This window comes from Triticum aestivum, chromosome 5D (assembly GCF_018294505.1).
Source record: "Triticum aestivum cultivar Chinese Spring chromosome 5D, IWGSC CS RefSeq v2.1, whole genome shotgun sequence".
NCBI lineage: Eukaryota > Viridiplantae > Streptophyta > Magnoliopsida > Poales > Poaceae > Triticum > Triticum aestivum.
Genome location: NC_057808.1, coordinates 54,535,844 through 54,560,026, shown reverse-complemented (window position 1 = coordinate 54,560,026; position 24,183 = coordinate 54,535,844).

The window sequence follows — 24,183 nt, the reverse complement described above, 5'->3', positions numbered from 1 at the left end:
AGATGCTTGCCGAGTATGGTGCAATTGATGCCATTGAGCCCCTTCCCTAGGAGACCGTCGGGCGCGAGCTGGACATGGAGGCGGCGGCGGAGATCGACGAGCACCAGCCGTAGTAGTACTCTTTGTTTTGTTCAATTAAGAGTGCCGGTCTTTAATTTGTTAGAGTAATGTTTAGGTCAGCTAGCTCTGTTTAATTGCTGAACTTGCTCGATTAAGAAGTGTGGGTGTGCTGTAGTTGTCGTGGTTCTAAGTCTGACAGTAGAATGGGGGTAGGTATGAGGAGGCAAGATCCTAGCTACGGTGAAGTTGTGCACGCAAGATTTACAAGTTCAGGGCCTTCTCAGAAGAAGTAACAGCCCTACGTCTCGGTGCCCGGAGGCTGGTCGATTGGATTATGCGCGAAGTTACAGGGGGTGCGAACCCTTGTCCCAGAGGAGGGGGGTGGCTTATATAGAGTGCACCAGGACCCCAGCCAACCGCCATTACATAGGGTTCAATGTACATAAAGATGGGACGTTACTGGTAACGTCGGCAATAAAGTCATATAAATGCCCATTAAGACTACGGAGTGAACGCCTGACCGTTGCCATCCAGAGTGACTTTAGATCTTCTATACTCCGAGTTGTTTCTGACATGGTCGAATGATTATATCTCTGTCGAGTGGAACTATTGGTCGAGTGGGTTGCACCTTGAGGTGATTTCAATCGGTAGACGTTGTTGTCCTTTGAATGTCTTTGACTGTAGGGCAGTGTCCTTGGGAAGGGTGTCTAGATTGGGTCTATTACCCTACCCTAGGTACATGTCATCGTCATTAGCCCCCGAATGGTTTAGGGTCCAAGTGGAGATGGAGTTGAAGATGGTTCCGACCCAATTTTCATGCTTCGGAAGCATTTTACTTGGATTGGTGAAGCATGCAGAAACTTCGACCTCATTTTCAGTCGCCTTGATCCATTCTGAGGTTGTCGAGTGAATTTTGCTGATAAGCTTCGAATGCCGATATGGTATAAAATCTTCGGCGCGATCGACTGCACTGCCATCCCCGTATCTCATGGGATTCAAAATTTGGGGAAGCGCGTGGGACGGAGATGACCGAAGTGAGTGGAGCGGATTAGGCAAGGGCGCCTCAATTCTCGCACCTCCTTTTTCGCCATGTACCGAGCGCACGTCTGTTGCGGGATTTGACAGGATTGCCTGGGCCCACAAGTCAGTCACTCGGGGATTAGGCCCATATAAGGCGTCTGGGCCGGTGATTTTTGCACAGTGCGTCCCATTTTCTTTCGTCCTCCTCTGCTTCTCCACTACGTCCGCCTCCACCCTCGACGCTGCCGCCCAGCCCGAGCGCCACTCGCAGCGATGGCGAAGGACAAGACGGCAGCCCTGGAGCGTGCGAAGAAGGCGACGGTGAAGGGGAAGGGCAAGAAGACGAGCCGGGGAGGGTCGTCGTCGAGATCTGGCCTACCGCCCGGCTGGATCCAGGGTGACTGGATTCGGTCCACGATCTAGCAGGAGGATCTGGAGGATTTGGTTGAGGGGGGATGGATTCCCCACGGTTCCTGGCGGCTTTCGGAGGACGAGACCGAGCCGCGGCCGCAGGAGGGTGAGTGTGTCCTTCTTGCGACTCACGTCGACCGCGGTTTCTCCTTGCCCCCCCCCCCCGTCCTTTTTTCCGGGGTTTTCTGAACTTTTTTGGAGCCCAACTTCATCACTTCTCCCCCAACACCATCACGTACCTCGCTGCATTTGTCTCCATGTGTGAGAATTTTCTGGGCTGTCGACCGCACTGGGGTCTCTTCAAACACATTTTCACTTCTCGTTCTCAGTCTGTAAAAATGCCAATCCGAGTGATGAGAGGATGCATGTGGTCCAGATGTGTGGAGGTCTAGGGATCCAGATGAGGGGTAAAAGTACTTTCCCTGCAACGGTTCTTCCCGATTCAGTCAGAGGGTGGCAGTCGACCTGGTTCTATTGTAAGGACCAACCGACCCCTGGTTAGTCGACTGGCCTTCCTCCGTTTTCCATGGAGCGAGTTGAGAAGCCCTCTCCCTTGAAAGTGACACCAGCTGAGAAAGTGGAGGTGAATATGTTGGTTGAGCAAGTAGTCCAACTTGTCCGCGACGGTGTGACTGGCATGGACTTGTTAGAGGTGTTTCTCAGTCGACGCATCCAGCCACTCCAAGCACGTGATCATCTAATGTGGATGTACTCGGGTATCAATGACAGTACTCGGATCCACCCGGAGGAAGTTGATGAGGAGACGGTGGCGTAGTGGCTGCAGGGCATCACTGGCAACAAGGACAACCCCAAGGGGTCTAGGAGGATTCCTCCACTCGACAACACCGACGAACCAGACAAGGTTTGACTCTTTTCTTCCGAGTGTCTTTTTGTTCTCACATGTATTTGTTCTCGAAACTGACTGACATTTGCTCGGCTCGGTGCCTTGTAGATCTACACTAAGATGTATTCGATGCCCAACGGAGAGCAGGAGTAGGAGCAGGAGGGAGATGCGAGCGGAGGTGACACCGGCGACTAGCAATCTGATGGGGGAGAAGACGAGGAGAGTGACGACTCAAGCAGTGGTGAGGAAGTCGACTCCCCCCTCGTGTTGAAAGGCGTTTTAAGCATACCCATGACCCAGCAAGCATCCGTGGCAAAGCGACTGCACCGACTGGACAGACTTCAAAGCGCACTCCGACATCCTCTCTTGTGCCAACTGAGAAGGCTCCAAAGCAGCCCAAAGTTGTGCCATCAAAGCCCTGGAAGGCCTTGCCCAAGATCAAGATTGACGTTCCCATTGCCTCTGCGTAAGTGTTCTGTCTTCACTCTTTACTCTGGGAGTTTTATATTGGTTGTCGACCCATTCTCTTGCTTGACCGAGTGAATCCTGGAATTTGTAGTGCTGCTACCTCTGGACTTCCATTTATAAGGATGATGATGATGAGGAGATGGAAGATGCGGTCACATCCAAAGCCGGTATGGCTCCTGTCATCTTGTCTTTTCTTTGTCAATCACTTCTACGGTCGACTGAGCTCTTGTGGTCGATTCTTTCACAGCTCCGCAAAATGTTATCAAACTTCCAGATGACGACGAAGATGCGCCACAGAAGCCCACGAGAAGGAGGGGTAGGACCTCAGGCAGGAGGACACCAGCTAGCAAGCCGCCTCAGTCGACGCCGGTGGCAGAACCGGCTATCCAGCAGTCCGGGGACCTCAACCGTGCTTCTATTACTTTTTCGGTTCCATTGTTGAGTGCACGTCCTTCAGCGTCGACTGCACAGGCCCCTACTTCATCTGTGCAAATCCATGCCTCAGATTCTCGAGCTGCTACAGCTGATCCACCGTCTTCACTTTTCACCGCCCATCATGTCCCAGAGGACCAAGTGAGCACCGCCAAGGAAGCTATACGCCAGGCGGGCCTTATGATGGAGCAGATGAAAGTGGTGCGCGAGGCTAGTCAAGCTGCCTATGACGCCAACTCAGCACTCCAGGCCAATGTCCAGGTTAGTTGATTTCCGACTGATCTTCTAGCTTGTCGCTTGTTCTCTTAGGATATGCTACCTGAAAACCTTTATTGTGCTTCTACTTGTCAATCTGCACTTTGCACGTGTACACCCACTTGGTGTTTCAATTTTTGCTGAGTAGTTTTCCCACTTGAGTCGACTAGGTTGTGTCGATTGTAACTTTGAACGAGTGGGGGTACGCAGAGTGCACCTACTGGGTGTAGTCCCCGAGGCCACCACCGAATGTGTGATTCGGTGGGGGTCTTGATAAAAATGTTGCTTTTCAGTTCTTCCACTCGGTCTGGGCGGACCATGTCGAGTGGAACCTGAACCAGTGGGGGCACGCTGAGTGCACCCACTGGGTGTAGTCCCCGAGACCACGGTCGACTGCGGGCAGTCGGTTGTGGTATGAGAATAACTGTTGCTTCTCTTTTTTTGACATTCTTCTACTTGGTCTGGGCGGACCATGTCGAGTGGAACCTGAACCAGTGGGGGCACGCTAAGTGCACCCACTGGGTGTAGTCCCCGAGACTACTGTTGAATGTTTGATTCGGCAGTAGTCTTAGAACTTCTTTGAATTTGAACTTTATTGCCTGGTAAGCAACCAAACTTTGTATCTGTCGACTGACTGTCCCCTGACCACAGAAATCTTGTGAACTTGGAGCCCGGTTTGCTGACTTGGAGAAGAAGCAGATCCAGCTCAATCTTGATCTGGAGTTGGCCAAGGTGAACTTGCAGAAGGCTAAGGATGATGCTGCTGGTATGGAAAACTTGACTATTGACTCTTTTCTGAACCGAGTGTTATTTCCTTCCTCTGAATCGAGCGTTATTTCTTTCAGAAAAAATGAAGCAGGCTTTGGAGAAGAAGGATCTTGACCTTGCAGCCGCACAAAATTCGGCCGAAGAGAAAACAACACTTGCCGACCAGAAGCTGGCTTCAGTCAGAACGTTAGAAACAAAAAATGCCAAGCTGAAGACTGCTCTTGGCGAGGCCAATAAGGAGGTGACTCTGCTCAAGAAGGACAAGGGGGCTTTGACTGACAAGGTTGGTGATCTCAGTCGGAGGAGAAACGAGCTGGAGACTTATCTGGGAGGACTCGCCGAGAAGTTATTCCTTATGCTTGAAGGTACCTTTCCTTGTCCGACTGTTTTGTTATCATCGATTCATCATAAAGCCGTCGACTCATTATTTCTTTGTGAGTGCAGAATTCTGCCAAAACTTTGAGGAAGAAACTGCGCAAATCGAGACAAGCTTGGACCCCATCAATTCCCGTGTTAAAGATGAAGCTGTCATGAACGTGCTTCGACTGGAATCCTGACTTGCCAGCGTTACAGACTACCTCGCTCGACTGAAGGTTGCGGTATCCTGGATCGACACGGTGCTCTGGCCAAAGGAGACGCTCCAAAATGACCTCGAGTCTCTGATGACTCGACTCTATGAGATCCTTGGTCGAGTGCAGGAATGGAAGAAATCGTCTACTCGGTGCGGTGCTAACGTAGTTCTGTCCCTTGTTCGCGTCATTGCAAGGAGGCCAAAGAAGAGAAACTAGCAGTGATCAAGGTCGCCAACACCAAGAGACTTGACTTCCAGTCTTTCATGGAGACCTTCATTTTTGCTGCTACTCGAATTGCCGATGGAATCGACTTGGATGAGTTCGTCGAGCCTGCCAGCCCTCCTCTTGCGGAGTGAACAAACTTTAAGCCTTAATTAAATTTGCCTAGGAATGCCGAGTGATTTTGTAACCGTTAAACTCCTTCGGGCTTGATGCCCGAGTACTTTTATCTGCGGTTCGGAACCTCGTGGGATTTATCTGAACTTGGTTTTTCTTTGAATATGTTTTCTTTTATCTTCGAGTGGAACTTGTATCTTCACTCGGAACAGACTTTGGTACTTGTGATGTAGTTCTGAGGAGAGGGCCGCGGACGACCTGCACGTCGTCGTCCTTGCAGATCGGGATGGATCGCACATTGTATTTGTGGCGTACCTCTAAGGAGAAGGTCGCAGACGACCTGCACCTCGTCATCCTTGCAGATCAGGATGGAGCGCACATTGTATTTGTGGTGCAGCTCTGAGGAGAAGGTCGCAGGCGACCAGTACCTCGTTGTCCTTGTGGATCAGGATGGAGCGTGTGGCCAAGTCCCCGAGAAAGAGGATCGCTCTTCACTCGAAGCGTGTTTTAACTTAGGCGAGTACGGAACTGCAGCTAAGCCCCCGAGTGAGAGGGTTGCTCTTCACTTGGTGGGATTTTTTCAAACTTAGGTGAGTACGGAACTGCAGCTAAGCCCCCGAGTGAGAGGGTTGCTCTTCGCTCGGTGGGACTCTTTCAAACTTAGGCGAGTATGGAACTGCAGCTAAGGCCCCGAGTGAGAGGGTTGCTCTTCACTCGGTAGGATTTTTTCAAACTTAGGCGAGTACGAAACTGCAGCTAAGCCCCCGAGTGAGAGGGTTGCTCTTCACTCGGTAGGATATTTTTAAACTTAGGCGAGTACGGAACTGCACCTAAGCCCCCGAGTGAGAGGGTTGCTCTTCACTCGGTAGGATTTTTTCAAACTTAGGCGAGTACGAGACTGCAGCTAAGCCCCCGAGTGAGAGGGTTGCTCATCACTCGGTAGGATTTTTTTCAAACTTAGGCGAGTACGGAACTGCAGCTAAGCCCCCGAGTGAGAGGGTTGCTCTTCACTCGGTAGGATTTTTTCAAACTTAGGCAAATCGGATTCGCAGCTAAGCCCCCGAGTGAGAGGCTCTATTCACTCGGTGTTTGTTTTTTAAACTTAGGCGAACCGGATTCGTAGCTAAGCCACCCACTGGGGGATTTTGAACACATGTATAAGTAATAACAATCATTTAGGAGACTGTAAAACCATGTCTTTGATAAACAAACTGAAAGGTACTTCTTATTACATCTCAACGGTCTGAACGCTTAAGTATAAAAGTGGTGGAGCAGCTCCGCATTCCAAGCGTGTGGCTCGTCTTTCTTGTGTTCCACATCGTACAGGTGGTACGCTCCGTTGTGGAGCACCTTGGTGATGATGAAGGGGCCTTCCCATGTGGGAGCAAGTTTGTGAGGCCGTTGCTGATCCACTCGGAGCAAGAGGTCTCCTTCCTGAAATGCTCGACCTCTCATGTTTCTAGCATGGAAACAACGGAGGTCTTGCTGATAAATAGTCGACCTAATCAGGGCCATCTCTCTTTCCTCTTCCAGAAGATCAACAGCATCTTGCCGGGCTTGTTCTGCTTCTGCTTCTGAGAAAAGTTCTACTCGCGGAGCATTGTGAAGTAAATCAGACGGCAGCACAGCTTCAGCTCCATAGACCATGAAGAAGGGAGTCCGACCAGTCGACCGATTCGACATTGTTCTTAAGCCCCACAGTATTGATGGTAACTTGTCCACCCAGGCACCTGCCGCGTGTTTGAGGTCACGCATCAACCTGGGCTTCAGACCTTGGAGGATCAAACCATTTGCCCTTTCTGCTTGTCCATTCGACTGCGGGTGAGCGACTGAAGCATAGTCGACCCGAGTGCCTTGGGAAGCACAGAAAGCTCTGAACTCATCTGAATCAAAGTTTGAACCGTTGTTCGTGATGATGTTGTGCGGGACCCCATATCTGAATGTCAACTCTCTGATGAAACCGACGGCGGTACTTGAGTCAAGGTTTTTGATGGGTTTGGCTTCAATCCACTTGGTGAACTTGTCGACTGCAACAAGCAGATGAGTGAAGCCACTCCTGCTAGTCCTCAGAGGCTCAACCATATCCAATCCCCAAATAGAAAAGGGCCAGACGAGTGGAATGGTCTTCAGAGCTGACGCAGGCTTGTGAGACATGTTGGAGTAGAACTGACAACCTTCACACTTGTCGACTATGTCCTTTGCCATTTCATTCGCTCGCGGCCAATAGAATCCTGCTCGGTATGTGGCCATCATGGTTCGAGAGGACGCATGGTGACCACAGGTCCCCGAGTGGATGTCGTTGAGAATCATTCGACCTTCTTCTGACGTGATGCACCGCTGAGCAACTCCAGTAACACTCTCTCTATAAAGCTGTCCACCTATTACCATGAAGGCTTTAGATCGACGGACAATCTGACATGCCTCATCTTCATCTTCCGGAAGCTCTTTCCTGAGAATATATGCAATATACGGTACTGTCCAATCAGGAATGACGACCAAAACCTCCATGATTAAGTCGACTACAGCTGGGATTTCAACTTCAGTCGGATCAGTAGAACTCTTAGGCTGCGGGGGCTCTTCTGTGAAGGGATCCTCTTGAACTGATGGTGTGTGAAGATGCTCCAAGAACACATTGCTGGGAATGGGCTCCCGCCTGGAACCTATCTTTGCCAGGTCATCAGCTGCTTGGTTCTTCAGTCGGGGAATGTGGTGGAGCTCTAGCCCTTCAAACTTCCTTTCTAACTTTCTCACTTCATTGCAATAGCCAGTCATAGCTGGGCTCCTGATGTCCCACTCCTTCATCACTTGATTGACCACCAAATCTGAGTTGCCATAGACCACTAGGCGACGGACGCCGAGTGAAATGGCCATACGCAACCCATACAGAAGTGCCTCATATTCAGCTTCATTGTTGGAGGAATCAAAGTGAATCTGGAGAACGTAACTGAGTTTGTCGCCTCGCGGGGATACCAAGACTACTCCAGCACCAAAACCATTCAGCATCTTGGATCCATCAAAGAACATAGTCCAATGTTCCGAGTGAATCTGAGTCGATTGCTACTGCTCAATCCACTCGACAAGGAAATCTGCTATTGCTTGGGACTTGATTGCTTTCTTTGCCTCAAACTTAATATCCAATGGAAGGAGTTCAATCGCCCATTTTGCCACTCGACCAGTTGCATCCCTGTTGTTCAGAATTTCTGACAATGGGGCGTCGCTAATGACTGTAATCGAATGATCTGAGAAGTAATGTGCAACCTTCTTCATGGTTAAGTAAATTCCATAGACAAGCTTCTGATAATGCGGATATCTCTGCTTGGATGGAGTTAAGACTTCAGAAATATAGTACACTGGGCGTTGAACCTTGTAGGCCTTACCTTCTTCTTCCCGCTCGACTGTGAGTACAGTACTGACAACATGTCCGGTGGCTGCAATATAAAGCAGTAAAGGCTCTTTGCTGATTGGAGCAGCGAGCACCGGCTGGGTGGAAAGCAGGGTTTTGAGCTCTGCAAATGTTGCGTCAGCTTCAGGAGTCCACTCGAACTTATCAGATTTCTTCATCAATCGGTAAAGAGGCAATGCCTTCTCACTGAGACGAGAGATGAATCGACTCAAAGCGGCCAAACAACCAGTAAGCTTCTGAACATCGTGTACGCGCACAGGGCGTTTCATTCAGAGTATTGCACCAACTTTCTTTGGGTTTGCATCGATCCCACGTTCGGAAATGAGGAAACCGAGTAACTTTCCACCTGGAACCCCGAATGTACACTTCGACGGATTAAGCTTGATATCATATCTCCTCAAATTGGCAAAGGTTTCAGCGAGGTCAGTCAGCAGGTCGGAACCTTTACGCGACTTAACCATGATGTCATCCATGTATGCTTCCACATTCTAACTGATTTGAGTGAGGAGGCACTTTTGTATCGTGCGCATGAATCTGGCACCAGCATTCTTGAGACCAAAGGGCATAGCAACATAGCAAAAGCACCCGAACGGGGTCATGAAAGCTGTTTTTATTTCGTCGGGTCCATACAGTCGAATCTGATGGTACCCGGAATATGAGTCCAGAAAGGACAATCGCTCACATCCCGCAGTTGAGTCGACTATCTGATCGATGCGGGGAAGAGGGACGTGATCTTTCGGGCAGGCCCAACTAATATGCTTGAAGTCAATGCACCTACGAAGTGAATCATCCTTTTTAGGGACCATGACAACATTGGCGAGCCACTCGGAGTGGTAAATTTCGCGGATGAACTCAGCTGCCAGAAGCCGAACCACCTCCTCGCCGATTGCCTTTCTCTTCTCCATGGCGGACCGACGGAGATGCTCTTTAACGGGTTTTGCTTTTAGATCGACTCACAAACGGTGCTCAGCCAGTCCCCTGGGTACACCCGACATGTCAAAAGGTTTCCATGCAAAGATGTCCCAGTTCTCACGGAGGAACTGGATGAGCGCTTCTTCCTATTTGCTGTCGAGTATTGTTGAAATATGAGTCGGAGCAGCATTGGGATCGGTCGGGTGAATGTGAACTGGCTTGGTTTCATCGGATGACTGAAATGCAGAATCTGAAGCAGGCTTCTTGGCACGTAACAAATCACTCGGATCTGCATTCTTCTGATATTCTTGCATTTCCACCGCTGCCATCTGTTCATCGGCAATTTTTGAGCCCTTCTGGAGGCACTCTTCTGCTCTCTACTGATTACCAGTGACTATGATCACGCCCCTGGAGCCAGGCATCTTTAGCTTGAGGTACACGTAACATGGCCGAGCCACGAAACGACCGTACGCAGGTCTGCCTAGAATAGCATGATAGGCACTTTGAAAATCCACAACTTCAAATGTCAACTTCTCCTTTCGGTAATTCTTTGAATCACCGAGAACCACGTCAAGAGTGATCTGGCCGAGTGAATTAGCTTTCTTTGCAGGGATGACACCTCGGTATCCTCGATACCACGGTGATCCTTACGGCGATCACAACCACGACCAACACTTGGTCCCAAACCGTGATCCTTACGGCGATCACAACCCGACCAATAAATGGCCCGTGATCCTTACGGCGATCACAACCCGACCAGTAAAAGGCCCGTGATCCTTACGGTGGTCACAACCACGGGTTGTCATTAATCAAGTTATTCTTATTACTGTTGACTCACGGTGTGACCTACTTTCGAACTGGGCCCTTATCTGCGGGCGCGGCTATCGATAGATTTAATATACACTCTGCAGAGGTTAGTACACTGTACCCACACTACGGAACCCATGGCCTCGCACTCCCATTCGGGTGGACCAACGGTGTTCCGACAAAACCGATCTACTGCCATGACACTCTCCCGGCCACTCCGACTCACTCCCCTCTGGGCTAAGTCATGGGTGGCCCCGTGTCTACCTCAAGACACAACGACCACCCTCGTGGCCCAAAACAATAAACCATCCCAAACGGGGACATGTGCACATAACAACAACAACGGGCACACAAGGCTTATGTCCGCCTACCTGATCAGGGTAGCGCGCGCCCATAACCTTCCCTCATTTTGGAGGCACCGGTGAGAGGCACAACAATAGACCCAGTTAGGACCGTCTCATACCGGTAAGCGTGGTTGCACTGGTCAGCATCGATTCAGCGGCACCATGACTCAGCCAACAGTTGTTCAAGTTCAATTTAATCCGGTTAACTTGAATGCAAACATGCTGAGTCATGATAAAAATGCATGAACACAATATCAACATAATCATGAGGGTATCACATAAGTATCCACCATATCAACAATAAATCATATCCACTGAGCATGGCATACTGACTAGCATGACCATCACCAACATCAACATGTACTACTGGCAAGTATAAACATATGAAAGGAAATACTAGCAGGTAGAACATGATAACAGAGTACAAGACAACCTAGCACAAAAGTGAACATGCAAATCTAAACATCATCGGAACAACGATAACCATCTTTTCAACAAACAAACATTTAATAAATATTCAAGTTGAAAACCATGGCTACTGCATGACTATCATGCAAGTGGGTATTGTGGCTTGCCTGGGGTGGAAGAAATCATCGGGAGAAAGTGCGAGAAACTCGCGGAACGAATCGCCGGAAAACGTTCTCTCTCGGAGAGGGCAAAATAAGGGCAAGGGCATAATGGTCATTTTCACAGTGTCAAACCATAGTGAGAATGAAAAACAGAACGGGCTCGACGAAACGAAGAAGTAGGCTTTGGAATCACCTCATTTGGAGTTACGGATAAAAAGTTATCGAGTGTTTTCTACCAGGGACCCATCTGTAATGAAAATATTTTCAAACAGGGCCTGAACAGAAAAACAGAACGCGTAATAGAGAAATACGCTTTCGGAAAGCAAAGGCGTAATCAATGGATTACGCCTCCACTTATCTACGTCAGTGTACCAGGGTCAACGCGGGGCCGGCGGCTGGGTGGCTGACGCGCGGGTCCCACCTTATCCACTTCTCTCTCTCCTCTCTTCTCTTCTTCCTGTCTCCTTCTCCCGACGGCGAGCTGCGGCACAGGCAGGGCTGAGCGCTCCGGCGACGAGTCAGGCCGACTCTGGCCACCTCTGCCAGCGCCCGACCCACCAAAACGATCAGGAGACGAAGGCGCGCCCATCCCCGCACTAAACGGGCCTCGAAGAGGGCGGGGGCGAGAGCACCATGGACCATGGCGGACGGCGGGTCGGTCGATCTTGGGGACGACGGCCCCGGCTACTCCGATGACTAGTTGAGGGGAGGGGGAGGCTTGGTGGGTAGAGGGGAGGCCTCTGGGGGTGGAATGGAGGAGCGAGGGAGCTCAGCTTGCCGGAATCGAGCTTGATGGAGACGGCAGCCATGGTAGCGATGGGGGGCACAGAGAGCTCCTGGAGCTCGAGCGAGTGGACGGGGAGGGAGCTGGGAGAGAGGCGAGGCCAGTGGTGAGGTCGAGAGGCCTCGGGGGTGACCATTTATAGGCAGGGGGAGGAGCTGCCGTGCTGTCACCGCCGCAGACGCGTGTCCGACGCCGCGGACGCGTGCTCGCGCGCATGAACTCGGGGGCAAATGACGGGGAGGGCACAGGGCTGAAGATCACGGGGTCGAAGAGGTCGAGGGACACAGAGGAAGAGGTTGGGCGCCATTAATGCACTGCCGGACACAGAGCTCCCGTGGGCGAGCGGCGACGAGCGGGGACGAGGAGGCTTCAGGAGAGGGACATGAGTCCAGGGGGACGGCGACGACACGGGCCAGCTGGTGGACACGCTCACGAGCGCGAAGATGATGAGAGGAGGAGGGGGTCCAGCACAAACAGCCACTGGACGCGGCCACTGCACACAGAGCGCGTGCACAGGCACGCCATTGTCGTGGTCACCGCGTGCACTGGCACCAAGAAGGGCCAAATGGCTGGCAAATGTTGTCTAGTGGTAAGTCCTTCGAGGGGTGGTTTCAACTGAGGTGGTAGTTTGGTGAAAACGTCTACGGTCAAATAGAAATAACCCTCTGAAGTTTACTGCAGTAAACTTGGGAGAGCACTGGTGATCAACAGGGAAATGCTTGAAGCCAAATAAGTTGTCTGGGGTGTTTAGCTATGGAGGGACTATGATCCTGGAGGTTTTGAGGGTAGATGGACCAGTTTTACTGCAGTTGCTTCACAACTGACCAAAATGGTCCAGAAACTAGATCATGATGATGCTCTCACATGGAGTTATGGAATGGGATGCAACTTGGCAAATCCTCATGATATGGACATATAAAGATGCTGTAAAAAGCGCATGCCAAATGGACAAGCCAAAATGGCACTTGCTTCACAAACATCATTTCTGTCCAGAAACTTGAAATAATTTTGGGGATTAAATGGCTCATTGAAATGATTCCAAATTGGGTGGAGAGATGTTTTATGGGCATAAGAATGATCTGGTAATTTATCAGGATTGTTGAAGCAATATAAAATACACTTGCTTCACAACGTGAAAATATTGCCAGAAACAAAGATTTGCTCCTGTGCTCACATAGATGATTGGATGGGGCTAAAAATGGGTGGAGGGGGTTAATATGATCACATTAAGGAGTGTGCAAAATCTCAACTTATTTGGATACTCCTAGCTAGTACTTCCTTCACAAAGCCTTCTGTCTGACAGAAACTTTGAAAATTCAGTGAGGATGATTGGCTAGGCAAATAAAGTTGAACTTCTGCATGAGGCAGTTATTTGGTCATATAAACATGACCAAAAAGGTGGGGAGCCACTAGGAAAAATATAAATGACACTTCCTTCTCAAAGTGCCATTCAGGGCAGAATAGAAAAAGGAATATTGGGGAATTATTTTTGAACATGGAAATGAAAAGTTTTGCCATATTTGATCAAGATATGACCCAAAAAAATTATGTGAATTTTTTGGGAATTTATGGAGTGATGGAAATATAGGTTGCTTCACAACCTAGGGCAATTTGAGTTATTCCTTTCATAGAAAAGGAATATTCCCAATAAAAGGAATATTGGGATTTGGGCTAGGATGGAAATGACAGGGTCTAGGGAAAGATTTGGGAATGACAAGCCACTCTGGAAACAAAGAAGAGGGCATCTTCTTCAGTTTCCAGACCACAAGGCCGCGGAAAAAAAAACTCAGGCAAAAACCTCGGAAAAACAAAAGAAAAAGAAAGGGCCAAAAATCAGGCTGTCACACAGCCAGATGAAGGTGTGTGAGATATACAACATATGGTTCTCTCGGATGAACTGTTTGTCATTAGGCAACACAAAAGAAACGGTCGGCCAGATCAAGGTGTGTGCGATCTACGGCATGCGGTTCACTCGGATGAACTGTTTGTGTTGAGACAAGAGAACAGAAACAGTTCAAGATAACAAGATGTGTGTGATACGCGGTAAACAGGTCTGTAATCAGTAACGTGTGCGAAGACCGATAATAACACAGACGGTTGCTGCTAATAAGACGTGTGTGTTGTGCGATGGGATTGCATACAGAACAACAACACACACACACACATATATATATACACACACACACATTTATAAGGACATGGTTGCATAACCAAATTAAACATCCACTTACATAGGTGGCTACTACAACCATGGCATTTGCACACACCAAAGTAAACTATTACATGCATAATTACATAGGTGGCTACTACACACATGACATTTCCACACACCAATAAAGTAAACTATATATTACATGCATGATTAACTAGCATAAACGATCATCTGATCATCATTTACTTCTTGTGACGCTTGCTTTGCTTGTGGCTCGATCCGGGCTCGTCAATTTGGATAACGAGGCACTTCCTTATGTCAACGATCCGCCTGTTCATCTCATAGCATGTGGACACGCTCTTGGCTGCGAACCTGAGGTGAGCTTCATCTAGTTGCCGCATCTAGGCCCTGTGCCAGGATACGGGACTTGTTCTCTGGGCATCCTGCTTCATCTTTTCGTAGTAGGGGTCGATGATGGCCGATGCGAGTTCGACCAGGGAGTCCTTCTTCGTGCTGCCCCAGACCCTGTAGTGGTCACGGATTTTGACAAGGTTCTTGCAGGCCAAGCCCGTAACACTGAGCGCTTTTACATCGTCGGTGGTTTCCACCATGGCGAACTTGTAGTCGGGCTGTTGACAAACCTCTTGAAACGGTCACAAGGCTCTGTGGCCATGCAGTAGTGGTAGATGAGGACATGATGGCGCATGCACAACTGGGCGACGGCAACCTTCCGACCTATGCCGGGACAACCGGCGGTGTACTGGAGGTCGATGCCGACCACCTTGTACTTGTCTCGAGCAAGCAACTGCTCAACGCTATTGATGTAGTTGACCACCACGGCCGGGTCGATGGTGTACACCACCTAGAGATCCGTCTCCCTCGTGTGGGTCTCCACTCTATGCTCGCCGAACTTCATTGGAGCGCCGCTAGACATCCCCTCTCTATGTGTCGTCGTGGGTGTGCTTCTTGTGTTGTGGGGCGCGATCGAAAGGTTGTAGAGACTAAGGTTATAATGGCCGCGGGAATTAAAGGGGAAGCCGGACGGCTAGGAATATCGGCAGGCCCTGATGGTAGTTCTAATTTGCAGCACGTAACTCCATCGTGCTACACGTAACTGCATCGCGTGGCAATGCGCGCGGCGCAACCGCATGCATATGGGCCCCCGACGTTATCGTGCGCACGCCCAACCGCTGGCAGAGCGTGCATGGAGGGACGCGAGCAGAGCGCTCCGTGGTCGCCTCAACGGCGAGCAACCATATATATATATATGCATATTGAAGGAAATATGCCCTAGAGGCAATAATAAAGTTGTTATTTATATTTCCTTATATCATGATAAATGTTTATTATTCATGCTAGAATTGTATTAACCGGAAACTTAGTACATGTGTGAATACATAGACAAACAGAGTGTCACTAGTATGCCTCTACTTGACTAGCTCGTTGAATCAAAGATGGTTAAGTTTCCTAGCCATAGACATGAGTTGTCATTTGATTAACGGGATCACATCATTAGAGAATGATGTGATTGACTTGACCCATTCCGTTAGCTTAGCACTTGATCGTGTAGTATGTTGCTATTGCTTTCTTCATGACTTATACATGTTCCTATGAATATGAGATTATGCAACTCCCTAATACCGGAGGAACACTTTGTGTGCTATCAAACATCAGAACGTAACTGGGTGATTATAACTATGCTCTACAGGTGTCTCCGATGGTGTTTTTTTAGTTGGCATAGATGGAGATTAGGATTTGTCACTCCGTGTATCAGAGAGGTATCTATGGGCCCTCTCGGTAATGCGCATCACTATAAGCCTTACAAGCATTGTGACTAATGAGTTAGTTGTGGGATGATGCATTACGGAACGAGTAAAGAGACTTGCCGGTAACAAGATTGAACTAGGTATTGAGATACCGACAATCGAATCTCGAGCAATTAATATACTGATGACAAAGAGAACAACGTATGTTGTTATGCGGTTTGACCGATAAAGATCTTCGTAGAATATGTAGGAGCCAATATGAGCATCCAGGTTCTGCTATTGGTTATTGACCGAAGATGTGTCTCGGTCATGTCTACATAGTTCTCGAACTCGTAGGGTCCGCACGCTTAACGTTCAATGACGATTTGTATTATGAGTTATGTGATTTGATGTACCGAAGGTAGTTAGGAGTCCCGGATGAGATCGGCGACATGACGAGGAGTCTCGAAATGGTTGAGACGTAAAGATCGATATATTGGACGACTATATTCGGACATCGGAAAGGTTCCGAGTGATTCGGGTATTTTTCGGAGTACCGGAGAGTTACGGGAATTCGTATTGGGCCTTAATGGGCCATACGGGAAAGGAGAAAAAGGCCTCAAGGGTGGCAGCGCCCCTTCCCCATGGACTGGTCCGAATTGGACTAGGGAAAGGGGGCGTCCCCTTCCTTCCTTCTCCTTCTCACTTCCCCTTTTCCTATTCCATGTGGGAGGTGGAATCCTACTAGGACTAGGGAGTCCTAGTAGGACTCCATACTTTGGGCGCGCCCTATGAGGGACGGCCTCCTCATCCCTCCATCCTTTATATACGTGGCCAGGGGGCACCTCGTGGACACACAAGTTGATCATTGATCTCTTAGCCGCTGTGCGGTGCCTCCCCTCCACCATAATCCACCTCGGTCATATCGTTGCAGTGCTTAGATGAAGCCCTGCGCCGGTAGCTTCATCATCACCGTCATCACGCTGTCGTGCTGCCGAAGCTTTCCCTCGACACTCTGCTGGATTGTGAGTTCGTGGGACGTCACCGAGCCGAACGTGTGCAGATCGCGGAGGTGTCGTACTTTCGGTGCTAGGATCGATCGATCGTGAAGACGTACGACTACATCAACCGCGTTTTCATAACGCTTCTGCTTACGGTCTACGAGGGTACGTAGACAACACTATCCCCTCTCGTTGCTATGCATCACATAGATCTTGCGTGATCATAGGAATTTTTTTGAAATTACTGCGTTACCCAACAGTGGCATCCGAGCCGGGTTCATGCGTAGATGTTATATGCACGAGTAGAACACAAGTGAGTTGTGGGCGATAATAGTCATACTGCTTACCAGCATGTCATACTTTGATTCGGCGGTATTGTTGGATGAAGCGGCCCGGACCGACATTATGCGTACGTTTACGCGAGACTGGTTCTACCGACGTGCTTCGCACACAGGTGGCTGGCGGGTGTCAGTTTCTCCAACTTTAGTTGAATCGAGTGTGGCTATGCCCGGTCCTTGTTGAAGGTTAAAACAGCACATACTTGACGAAAAATCATTGTGGTTTTGATGCGTAGGTAAGAACGGTTCTTGCACAGCCCACAACAGCCACGTAAAACTTGCAACAACAAAGTAGAGGACGTCTAACTTGTTTTTGCAGGGGTTGTTGTGATGTGATATGGTCAAGACGTGATGAGATATAAGTTGTTGTATGAGATGATCATGTTTTGTTGAAGTTATCGGCAACTGGCAGAAGCCTTATGGTTGTCTCTTTATTGCATAAGATGCAAGTGCCAAATAATTGCTTTACTTTATCGCTATGCGATAGCAATAGTTGCAAGAGCAATAGTTGTCGAGACGACCATGTGACGACACGTTGATAGAGGTCAAGATGATGGAGATCATGGTGTCATGCCGGTGACGATAGAGATCATGACGGTACTTTGGAGATGGAGATCAAAGGCGCAAGATGATCATGGCCATATCATGTCACATATTTTGATTGCATGTGATGTTTATCCTTTATGCATCTTATTTTGCTTAGTTCGGTGGTAGCATTATAAGATGATCTCTCACTAAATTTCAAGGTACAAGTGTTCTCCCTGAGTATGCACCGTTGCGACAGTTCGTCGTGCCGAGGCACCACGTGATGATGGGGTGTGATAAGCTCTACGTTCACATACAACGGGTGCAAGCCAGTTTTGCACACGTGGAATACTCGGGTTAAACTTGACGAGCCTAGCATATGTAGATATGGCCTCGGAACACTGGAGACCGAAAGGTCGAGCGTGAATCATATAGTAGATATGATGAACATAGTGATGTTCACCATTGAAAACTACTCCATCTCACGTGATGATCGGACATGGTTTAGTTGATTTGGGTCATGTGATCATTTAGATGACTAGAGGGATGTCTATCTAAGTGGGAGTTCTTAAGTAATATGATTAATTGAACTTTAATTTATCATGAACTTAGTCCTGGTAGTATTTGCATAACTATGTTGTAGATCAAAAGCTCGCGATGTAGCTCCCCGTTTATTTTGATATGTTCCTGGAGAAAAATTATGTTGAAAGATGATATAGTAGCAATGATGCGGACTAGGTCCGTGATCTGAGGATTATCCTCATTGTTGTACAGAAGAATTATGTCCTTGATGCACTGCTAGGGGACGGACCTATTGCAGGAGCAGATGTAGACGTTATGAACGTTTGGCAAAGCTCGGTATGATGACTACTTGATAGTTTAGTGCACCATGCTTTACGGCTTAGAACCGGGACTTCAAAAATGTTTTGAACGCCATGGAGCATATAAGATGTTCCAAGATTTGAAATTGGTATTTCATACTCATGCCCGTGTATAGAGGTATGAGACCTCTGACAGTACTTTGCCTACAAGATGGAGGAGAATAGCTCAACCAGTGAGCATGTGCTCAGATTGTCTGGGTACTACAATTGCTTGAATCAAGTGGGAGTTAATCTTCCAGATAAGATAGTAATTGACAAAAGTTCTCTAGTCACTATCACCAAGTCACTAGAACTTCGTGATGAACTATAATATGCCAGGGATGACGAAAACAATTCCCAAGCTCTTCGCGATGCTAAAATCGGCGAAGGTAGAAATCAAGAAAAGCATCAAGTGTTGATGGTTGACAAGACCACTAGTTTCAATAAAAAGGGCAAAGGGAAGAAGGGGAACTTCAAGAAGAACGACAAGAAAGTTGCTGCTCAAGTGAAGAAGCCCAAGTCTAGACCTAAGCCTGAGACTAAGTGCTTCTACTGCAAAGGGACTGGTCACTGGAAGCGGAACTACCCCAAGCTTTTGGCGGATAATAAGGATGGCAAAGTGAACAAAGGTATATTTGATATACATGTTATTGATGTGTACTTTACTAGTGTTTATAGCAACCCTCAGTATTTGATACTAGTTCAGTTGCTAAGATTACTAACTCGAAACGGGAGTTGCATAATGAACAGAGACTAGTTAAGGGTAAAGTGATGATGTGTGTTGGAAGTGGTTCCAAGATTGATATGATCATCATCGCACACTCCCTATACTTTCGGGATTAGTGTTGAACCTAAATAGATGTTATTTGGTGTTTGCGTTGAGCATGAATATGATTTGATCATGTTTATTGCAATACGGTTATTCATTTAAAGTCAAAGAATAATTGTTGTTTTGTTTACATGAATAAAACCTTCGATGGTCATACACTCAATGAAAATAGTTTGTTGGATCTCGATCGTAGTGATACACATATTCATAATATTGAAGCCAAAAGATGCAAAGTTAATAATGATAGTGCAACTTATTTGTGGCACTGCCGTTTAGGTCATACTGGTGTAAAGCGCATGAAGAAACTCCATGATGATGGGCTTTTGGAATCACTTCATTATGAATCACTTGATGCTTGCGAACCATGCCTCATGGGAAAAATGACTAAGACTCCATTCTCCGGAACAATGGAGCGAGCAACTGACTTACTGGAAATAATACATACTAATGTATGCGATCCGATGAGTGTTGAGGCTCATGGCAGGTATCGTTATTTTCTGACCTTCACAGATGATTTGAGCAGATATGGGTATATCTACTTGATGAAACATAAGTCTGAAACATTTGAAAAGTTCAAAGAATTTCAGAGTGAAGTGGAAAATCATCATAACAAGAAAATAAAGTTTCTACGATCTGATCGCGGAGACGAATATTTGAGTTATGAGTTTGGTCTTCAATTAAAACAATGTGGAATAGTTTCAGAAATTCATGCCACCTGGAACACCACAGCATAATGGTGTGTCCGAACGTCATAACCGTACTTTATTGGATATAGTGCAATCTATGATGTCTCTTACCGATTTACCACTATCTTTTTGGGGTTATGCATTAGAGACAGCTACATTCACGTTAAAGGGCACCATCTAAATCCGTTGAGACGACACCGTATGAACTGTGGTTTAGCAAGAAACCTAAGCTGTCGTTTCTTAAAGTTTGGGGTTGCGATGCTTATGTGAAAAAAATTCATCTTGATAAGGTCAAACCCAAGTCGGAGAAGTGCGTCTTCATAGGATACCCAAAAGTAACTGTTGGGTACACCTTCTATCACAAATCCGAAGGCAAGATATTCGTTGCTAAGAATGGATCCTTTCTAGAGAAGGAGTTTCTCTCGAAAGAAGTGAGTGGGACGAAAGTAGAACTTGATAAGGTAATTGTACCTTCTCCCGAATTGGAAAGTAGTTCATCACATAAATCAGTTCCAGTGATGCCTACACCGATTAGTGAGGAAGTTAATGATGATGATCATGAAACTTTAGATCAAGTCACTACCGAACCTCGTAGGACAACCAGAATACGTTCCGCACAAAAGTGGTACGGTAATCCTGTTCTGGAAATCATGTTACTTGACCCTGACGAACCTACGAACTATGAGGAAGCAATGATGAGCCCAGATTCCGCAAAATGGCTTGAGGCCATGAAATCTGAGATGGGATCCATGTATGAGAACAAAGTATGGACTTTGGTTGACTTGCCCGATGATCGACAAGCAATATAGAATAAATGGATCTTCAAGAGGAAGACGGATGCTCATAGTAGTGTTACTCTCTACAAAGCTCGAATTGTCGCCAAAATGTTTTCGACAAGTTCAAGGTGTTGACTACGATGAGATTTTGTCACTTGTATCGATGCTTAAAAGTCTGTCCAAATCATGTTAGCAATTGCCACATTTTATGAAATCTGGCAAATGGATGTCAAAAATGCATTCCTTAATGCATTTCTTAAAGAAGACTTGTATATGATGCAACCAGAAGGTTTTGTCAATCCTAAAGGTGCTAACAAAATGTGCAAGCTCCAGCGATCCATCTATGGACTGGTGCAAGCATCTCGGAGTTGGAATTTACGCTTTGATAAGTTGATCAAAGCATATAGTTTTATACAGACTTGCGGTGAAGCCTGTATTTACCAGAAAGTGAGTGGGAGTACTATAGCCTTTCTGATAAGTATATGTGAATGACATATTGTCGATCAGAAATGATGTAGAATTTTCTGGAAAGCATAAAGGAGTGTTTGAAAAGAGTTTTTTCAAAGAAAGACCTCGGTGAAGATGATTACATATTGAGCATCAAGATCTACAGAGATAGATCAAGACGATTGATAAGTTTTTTCAATGAGTACCTACCTTGACAAGATTTTGAAGTAGTTCAAAATAGAACAGTCAAAGAAAGAGTTCTTGCCTGTGTTGCAAGGTGTGAAGTTGAGTAAGACTCAATGCCCGACCACAGCAGAAGATAGAGAGAGAATGAAAGTCATTCCCTATGCCTCAGCCATAGGTTCTATAAAGTATGTCATGCTGTGTACCAGACCTATTGTATACCCTGCCCTGAGTTTGGCAAGGGATTACAATTTTGATCTAGGAGTAGATCACTGGACAGCGGCCAAAATTATCCTTAGAGGACTAAGTAAATATTTCTCGGTTATGGAGGTGATAAAGAGTTCGTCGTAAAGGGTTACGTCGATGCAAGTTTTTACACCGATCTGGATGACTCTAAGTCACAATCCAGATACATATTGAAAATGGGAGCAATTAGCTAAAGTAGCTCCGTGCAGAGCATTGTGGACATAGAAATTTGCAAAATACATACTTATCTGAATTTGGCAGACCCGTTGACTAAACTTCTCTCACAAGCAAAACATGATCACACCTTAGTACTCTTTGGGTGTTAATCACATAGCGATGTGAACTAGATTATTGACTCTAGTAAACCCTTTGGGTGTTAGTCACATGGCGATGTGGACTAATCACATGGTGATGTGAACTATTGGTGTTAATTCACAGGGCGATGTGAACTAGATTATTGACTCTATTGCAAGTGGGAGACTGAAGGAAATATGCCCTAGAGGCAATAATAAAGTTGTTATTATATTTCTTTATATCATGATAAATGTTTATTATTCATGCTAGAATTGTATTAACCGGAAACTTAGTACATGTGTGAATACATAGACAAACAGAGTGTCACTAGTATGCCTCTACTTGACTAGCTCGTTGAATCAAAGATGGTTAAGTTTCCTAGCCATAGACATGAGTTGTCCTTTGATTAACGGGATCACAGCATTAGAGAATGATGTGATTGACTTGACCCATTCCGTTAGCTTAGAACTTGATCGTTTGGTATGTTGCTATTGCTTTCTTCATGACTTATACATGTTCCTATGACTATGAGATTATGCATCTCCCGAATACTGAGGAACACTTTGTGTGCTATCGAACGTCACAACATAACTGGGTGATTATAAAGATGCTTTATAGGTGTCTGTTGAGTTGGCATAGATCGAGAATAGGATTTGTCACTCCGTGTATCAGAGAGGTATCTCTGGGCCCTCTCAGTAGTGCACATCACTATGAGCCTTGCAAGCATTGTGACTAATGAGTTAGTTGCAGGATAATGCATTACGAAACGAGTAAAGAGACTTGCCGGTAACGAGATTGAACTAGGTATTGAGATACCGACGATCGAATCTCGGGCAAGTAACATACCGATGACAAAGGGAACAACGCATGTTGTTATGCGGTTTGACCGATGAAGATCTTCGTAGAATATGTAGGAGCCAATATGAGCATCCAGGTTCCGCTATTGGTTATTGACCGAAGATGTGTCTCGGTCATGTGTACATAGTTCTCGAACCCGTAGGGTCAGCACGCTTAACGTTCGATGAAGATTTGTATTATGAGTTATGTGATTTGATGTACCGAAGGTACTTAGGAGTGCCGGATGAGATCCGGGACATGACGAGGAGTCTCGAAATGGTCGAGACGTAAAGATCGATATATTGGACGACTATATTCGGACATGGGAAAGGTTCTGAGTGATCCGGGTATTTTTCGGAGTACCGGAGAGTTACGGGAATTCGTATTGGGCCTTAATGGGCCATACGGGAAAGGAGAAAAAGGCCTCAAGGGTGGCAGCGCCCCTTCCCCATGGACTGGTCCGAATTGGACTAGGGAAAGGGGGCGCCCCCTTCCTTCCTTCTCCTTCTCCCTTCCCCTTTTCCTATTCCATGTGGGAGGTGGAATCCTACTAGGACTAGGGAGTCCTAGTAGGACTCCATACTTTGGGCGCGCCCTATGAGGGACGGCCTCCTCCTCCCTCCATCCTTTATATACGTGGCCAGGGGGCACCCCATGGACACACAAGTTGATCATTGATCTCTTAGCCGTGTGCGCTGCCTCCCCTCCACCATAATCCACCTCGGTCATATCGTTGCAGTGCTTAGGCGAAGCCCTGCGCCGGTAGCTTCATCATCACCGTCATCACGCCGTCATGCTGATGAAGCTCTCCCTCGACACTCTGCTAGATCGTGAGTTCGTGGGACGTCACCAAGCCGAACGTGTGCAGATCACGGAGGTGCCGTACTTTCGGTGCTAGGATCGGTTGATCGTGAAGATGTACGACTACATCAACCGCGTTGTCATAATGCTTCTGCTTACGGTCTACAAGGGTACGTAGACAACACTATCCCCTCTCGTTGCTATGTATCACATAGATCTTGCGTGGTCGTAGGAATTTTTTTGAAATTACTGTGTTAGCCAACACATATAGCAGTTCAACACGCAAGGAAAAGCTGTCCACAAGCAGAGCGCGCCGACGGACGCGAACAGAGCGCGCCAACGGATGCGAGCAGAGCGTGCCGTGGCACCTAACAGCGAGCACAGCGCGCTGTGGCGCCTAACGACGAGCAGAGCTTGCCGAGCGATGAGAGCAGAGGCCGGCACAGTGATACGTGGCAAATAAGACGAACTGTGCGAG